At 36.9% G+C, this 6,918-nt stretch overlaps 1 long non-coding RNA gene across 1 annotated transcript; it reads left to right on the top strand.

The window, feature by feature from the left end:
* The first annotated feature begins 2,409 nt into the window (after positions 1–2,409).
* Positions 2,410–6,642, top strand: LOC131333442 (uncharacterized). The gene is made up of 4 exons (XR_009201802.1): positions 2,410–2,693; positions 3,998–4,141; positions 4,447–4,631; positions 5,505–6,642. It is a non-coding gene; the product is annotated as an uncharacterized LOC131333442 (long non-coding RNA).
* Positions 6,643–6,918: the final 276 nt, after the last annotated feature.

The following is a 6,918-nucleotide window of genomic DNA, read 5'->3' as shown; positions in this document are numbered from 1 at the left end:
TTGGGATCTGATATAAAAAAAACAACAACGCGGACCTTAAGATTGCATGAGCTACTAAAAAAGAGGACAAAATGTCAATTTTCTCAAGTGAAACACCATGGACTTTGTATTAACAAAGGGCGCTGTTATTCGCAGTCCTTTATTTTCTCCTATAACCCGTTAAAAATTTTCAATTATACTCGACAGTTAATTACCGAAATTAAGATATATTTTCAGCATCCAATTACCGAAATATAATATTTTTTTCAACAACTATTTACTGAAAATGTATGTTCGCCAGTTGTTTACTGAAAGTTGAACATATTTTCGACATGTAGTTACCGAAATATAATCTTGTTTTCAACAGCTATTTACCGAAATGTTATGTATGATTTTCGACAACCGTTTACCGAAATGTAGTGGGCTATGAGAGAAAATAAAGGGCTGCAAATAGTCGCGCCCATTAACAAATTTGTTACACGGTGAGACATATATTATTGGAAAATTTATAGAAATGGTCCTCCTAATTTCACCCGAGTCTCATTTTCATCCTCAAAGTATTGATTGCAACTATTTTGACCTTTAAATTTGGTTTTTGTACCAAGTTGGTCCAATTGATAACGTTTGTCAGCCAAACTGGATGGAAAAAATTAGATTGAGGGCAGGTATCATCAATTGGACCAACTTGGTGCGAACTGCAACGTCCAAACTGACATCAATATGATTTTTTCCGTCCAATTTGGTTGACAAAAGTTATCAATTTGACCAATTTGGTACAAAAACCAAACTTGAAGGTCAAAAGAGTTGCAATTGATACTTGGAGAATAAAAATGAGACCCGGGTGAAACTATGAGGACCATTTATATAAATTTCTCTAAATTATTAGTCCCTCGTATTTTTCGTTGCTTTTTTACACTATTTATCACAAAACACCTCTCATGGTTATGTCAATTTGTGGTCCTCTATGAAACCTATATAGTTTTTGACGTATGCAATTTCAAATGCTAGTTTCTTTCAAAATTATAAACTATTCATGATGGGTGATATTATTGCTTATGTCAGACAAGCTCGTTGAGAGGAAAGGGTGAGGGGACAACATTGAAAAATGAAGGGGAGAGGTGCAATGGTGAAAAATGAGAATGATGGACAACAATAACAAGGGGGACATAAAACCCCTTAGGGGTCAAGTGACATTGGCTTGATACTCAGGAGCTTGCTTTCTCCTAAAATCTGAAGTTTAATTATCTTCAATACCAATATTTTTTTTTGTCCCAGGACATCTTGAATTATTTGTAGCAAGTTTGTGTTTTTTTTTTTTTTGCTTGTTGACTTTCATATTGATCATGTCTGATGTCACATTTTATTATGTATTCACTCAAAGCAACGGGGGAGGTTGTCAAGGCAAATATAGAGGAAAACAATGTGAAGACAGCACATTAGACATAGAAAAAAGGGAAAATGACGGCTAAGGACGTGTTTTTGATAATTAACACCCGCTAAGGACATTTTCAGCATTAATAAATGTTCTTAGCTTGTCTTTGGCATATATTAATTATCAAAACACGTCCTAGGCCGTCATTTTCCCTAGAAAAAATGCAGAATATTAGGTTCTGTTCCACTAAGGTTCTTATTTTTTAATTACTTATTTTTCGCTTCACGAGACATGTCATTTTCTCAAAATACGTCACCTTTTAATTCAAAAAATAAAGTACTTATTTAAAAAATATTTATTTGTTTTAGTTAGTGGAACACATGTTTGGTAGTTTCAATGGAAAATATAAATTAAAATAATCCAATAAATTTAGAGAAGGCTGTAATCGGGCCAAGCAGCAAGCTTGGGTTTTGAGGGACCAAACTGGTTCCACCCTTCAGTGTTCGGTCCACTCGTAGGCCTTAACTATTTTGGAACGTTAACAGAGGTCCGGCCCAAAGTGCAAATTTTATTCTTCTCAGAAACTGACAAGAAATTTGTGATTTAGAACAGGAAAAATCCCACATACTTTGGTTGTCGGTTTTGTGATAGGTTTTTTAGATAAAAAAATTACTATATAGATTTGCATATTTTCGTACTTAGTTAAGTTATTTAATATTTTTATTTTTAAATATAAATACGCTATATACTTTCATGAAGTAAAAATAAATACGAATCATAAAAGACGAAAATACACGATTAACAAAATGGTCGAAAATTTTGGAGATCAATTTTTCAAGAGGAGAAAAGAGCAAAACAGCTTGTTACTCCCATGAATTGTTTTTTTCGAAAAATACCATCGAAACTCGTGCTTGTTTAGTTAATTTATTGATACACATAGGAAATTTTTTTTTTGCAACGATAAAATTTATTTTCTCTACAAAAGTAGACCAAAACGGAAGTTGTAAACTCCATTTTCTTCGAAAACAAATTTAAAAAGTTATGCTTCGTTGAAAAAAAACTGAAAAAATAGCTCCATTACTTCGTTGGCGCGCGGAAATTCAATGCAATGTAGGAGTACTTCTATCAATTAGGGAAAAAATTAAACGGGACTTTCCCTCGCAGTCGCCGAAAAAACCGAGAGAGAGAGAGAGAGAGAGAGAGAGAGAGAGAGAATTCTCACCGATTTAATTTTCTCATGAAAACTGGTTCGGAATCGAACAAAACGGATTGATTTCTGAAATAATAGCGGTGACGAACTTCGGCTCGCATTATTGGCGGATCGGCGGGGTCACATGATAAGGTACCGGACTAAAAATCGTATCGTCGAAGTAGATTAATATGCAATTCAGTGTGATTTTGCTCACCTATTAGTCAAATTTTGATCATATACGTATATTAGCTGACTCTTTGTTAATATTCCGAAAATTTGGGTCGTCTAATAGCCAGTATTACGCGAAGTTAGAATCGAGGTTTGTTCGAACTTGTTAGTCTGGCGCTATTTGTTTTTGTTTGCACGGGCGTTCAAATTGTTATCAGGTTACTTTCAGGTAATTTTAATTTTGATAACTCAGGGCTTCCGAGCCAGTTTACGCATACTTCGACTAATCTTGGGCCCAATACCACTACCCCACTAGCGGAGAGTCCAAATAAGGTCGGTGCAAAGCCATGGATTGACCCTAAAAGAGTTAATAGTACTTGGAAGTTTCGAACACGAGACTTTAAGAGGAAACAAACCCTTAAGCCACAAACCTTGACCACCATGCCATACATAGTGTAGACATCCAAAGGATCTAAAAAAATCCCTCCGGCAAAACGCAATTCGTCGCATCTAAGAGGTAGGGGCTGAAGGAATTCAAGCCAAGGGCATTGACATCCATTGACCATTGTTCTTTACTGTCAGTCTGTTATGATATACCTCCCGTAGCTACATTGCCAAATTTCACTGAACCATACTCCTCTCGATCCTTTACCCGTGCTTTACTCACAAACTTGTAACTCTTTGTCTCTCACTTGATCCTGATTCCTGCCCTTCCCCTAATGATTACCCGCCTTGCTTCTTCCTGCAGCTTCGTCCTAAAGGTCTTTTGGAGCTGTAATCAGGCCCTTTTGAGTACCAAAGGTCCAAAGTGAGCAATTTGTGATGGATGCTGACAAACTTTTGAATTCTTCGGTTTGTGGTAGTAATGGAGCCGTTCTATTTGCTTTAACTATGTTAACAGGAGCTTGTTATATTTCCAAACATGCATTACTTAAAGACAAGGGGCAAGGCAAACAATAGGCACCGGAAATTATTACTGATTGGCGTGGAATTGAGACTTCAAAAAGAGGTTGAACTGGAACTCCTTCCATCACTTGATACATAAAAATATAAAAATATAAGTGAGGTAGAGGAACTCTTACAATTAACATAAAAGAATTCTGAAATATCTTCCTCTGTAATCAACTGCCACGGTTTTTTATATGGTGTTTTTTTTTTTCCACGTTAAATATTTATTTTTTCGACCAATCATTCTCTCCTTTGCGACATGTATTTTGTTTGTTGATTGTTAGGGAAAAGAATGCTACTATTTTATTGTTTCAGAAATGGAAATATTGAATTTTCAGATGTTGTGCCATCAACTAAGGAAGAATAACTGGCTGCTTTTGAAGAAGTAAAGACGATCCTAGAAGAGAGAAAGAAGCAAAGAGGCTTTAGGGGATACAATGGATGCTCAAGGAAATGATGGTGCAAAGTCTGTTCTCATTCAGGTATTAATAGACTGTGGTCTTCTTTGTTACTTTGGTTGTTCCAAAATTGATGATAGGCCTCCCCACATATAACCGAAGGAAAATCAAAATGGATAGGAAAATCTGAAAATGATTGCATAACATTAGGTGTTGACAGAACTATCCTGCATCCAAACTTGTGTTCTAGTTTCCCTCCCTCTTCCTTACTTATATAGTCCGAGAAGTCTTACCTGTTGTGGTTCTCAACTTATGTTAAGACTAGATTACACCATCAGGATGTTTTTTTTTTTTTTTTGGTTAACTTTTGTTGAACAAAATCATTGCAGGTGCAAAGGGGCATACCCCAGAAACAAACAAACCTCACACACCATCAGGATGGTTGTGTTCCGCAAGGGTCAGCCCACCACACACTGAAAAAGGCTAGCCAAAAATTAGGGAGGTGGAGAACCTTATCCTCTTTTTGTCCCAAAGGGATCTCAACTGATGTTGAATGACAGCTAAGTTTCACTTGGTAAGTTGGCAACCAAATTGTTCTTTTTAATTAGTGAAATCATACTGTCCCTGAGACGGCTCACCAAGCACATGGAATAATAAGTAGAACGGAAATAAAAAATGCTAGAACCACACACATTTAAACGCCCAAGTACACACCCACACTCGCAAGGGTGTGGGCTCCACAACCCCCAGGTGCACACCCACACTCACAAGGCTGTGGGCTCCATACTTGGGTGTGGTTGTAGAATGATTGAATTAGCATTCGGCTGTAGCAAACAATCCGCAAATGCTAGAAGAAAAGGATGATGTAAAAATTTGGGTTATTTAAAGTCAAATCAAATGGAAAGACTTAAAAGGAATACAGGGATATATAGTACAAGAAATTTTTGCAGGAAAAAAAGATAGTCACATATGAGACACCTGAGCATAGTCACTGGAAATTACTACTGATTGGCGTGGAAATTGACTCCAAAAAGAGGTTGAGCTGGAACTCCTTCCATCACTTGCTCCATAAATGTAAAAGAGGATAGACGAACTCTTACAAGCAAGATAAAAGAATATGAAATCATCTTCATCTTCTTTCAAGTGGCATTGTTTCCTGCGTCTCTGTTGATTCATGACATGGTCTGTCGTGACCTTGTTATTATATCATGGATTTTTTAAAGAGAAATGCTAAGTACAAAGAAAATGAGCAAAGAATTGACCCTTAAAGTGTACATGAACGGCTTAGATGCACTACACACTGAATCTGAGCCGTTCATGTACACTTTAAGGGTCAATTCTTTGCCTATTCTCTTTGTCCCTAGCACTCCTCTTTTTTAAACGTTTAATCTGTTTTCTACCAATGATTTTTTCTTTTTCAACATATATCTTGTTTGGTGATTGTTAGGGAAAGAATGCTACTACGTTATGTTTGAACAAGGAAAATACTGAATCTTCTTATGTACCATGATACCATCACCTAAAGAGAGATTAATAAGCAGCTGTTGAAGAAGAAAAGGGGATCCTACAAGAGAGAGAAGCAGAAGATTTGGGGGACACAATGGATGCATAATAAAATGGTGGCGCAAAGGCTGTTCTTATGCAGGTACTTTTGGAGCGTTCTAGTTTCCCTCCCTCTTCTTAACTTGTATAGTGTGACTAGTCTTGCCTATTGTGGTTCTCAACCCATGTTAAGAATTAGATTACCCCATCAAGATGGTTGGCAAACCTGATAGGTGTTGTGGTTGTTTTGCAAGGGTCAGCCTCAGCCAACCACACACTCGAAAGGATTAACATTTAGGGAGGTGGAGAACCTTATCCTATATATCTCTCACCCAAAGGGCTCACAACTAATGTTGAATGACAGCTAAGTGTCAATTGGTAACCATATTTTCTTTTCAAACTAGTGAAATCATATCTGCCGCCAGCTAAGTGTCACCTGGTAACCATATTTTCTTTTCAAACTACTGAAATCATATCTGCCCCTACGACGGCTCACCGAGCGCTATAATGGAAGTACAACCGAAATTTATCATTCGGCTGTAGCATACAATCTGCCAATGCTAGCAGAAAATGTGAAAATACAATTTAGTGGTAAATGAAAGTCAATCAAATGGGAATAAAAAGAAAACGAGGATACTGCAGAAATTTTGGTAGGAAAAAACGATTGTCACATATAAGATACCTGATCATACTACTTAAGTACTTATTGATTGAAAATGCGCTAGTTAGATGTCACAAATTGTATTTGTTTATGCTTGCTTTATGTTATTGTTAGATTTACATGGTGATGTTGTCGTTCTTCACTTTCTATCCTGATTAATACCATATTTTCATCCTTTTATGTGTTTGAAAGTATTCATTCTTCCAACTTCTTCAGCATATAAGCATGTCTGTGATTCATGTATAAACTTCAAGTCAAGCCAGGTTAAGTCGATAGATCATTGGCATGCGATCACTCTTTTGCTCCCAATTGTTTAGTAACTAAAATTAGTTTGGTTACAACTCTTTGAGTGGTGAGTCTGGTGACATTGAGAGCATTAAAACATAAGCATTATATCCCTCATAATTAACTGTGGCCTGCGGACAGAGGGTGTGTGCTGTGCAGCTTCATGCTGCACAGCCTCCGGCGAGGCTTTTCCAGCATCGTTCCGACGATCGGAGACGTTCACCGGGTAGAGCTCATCGAGTTCTACATGTGCACCAAAAATCAGCTCGATCAAATATCGTTAAGGTCCTCATCCGAACATATATAACTTGAAAAAAATGGATTTAGTGGTTTTGATCCATTGTTTCGTATCCATTAGGATTCATTTTTTTTC

This window comes from Rhododendron vialii, chromosome 7a (assembly GCF_030253575.1).
Source record: "Rhododendron vialii isolate Sample 1 chromosome 7a, ASM3025357v1".
NCBI lineage: Eukaryota > Viridiplantae > Streptophyta > Magnoliopsida > Ericales > Ericaceae > Rhododendron > Rhododendron vialii.
This window is presented reverse-complemented; position numbering and strand designations above follow the sequence as displayed.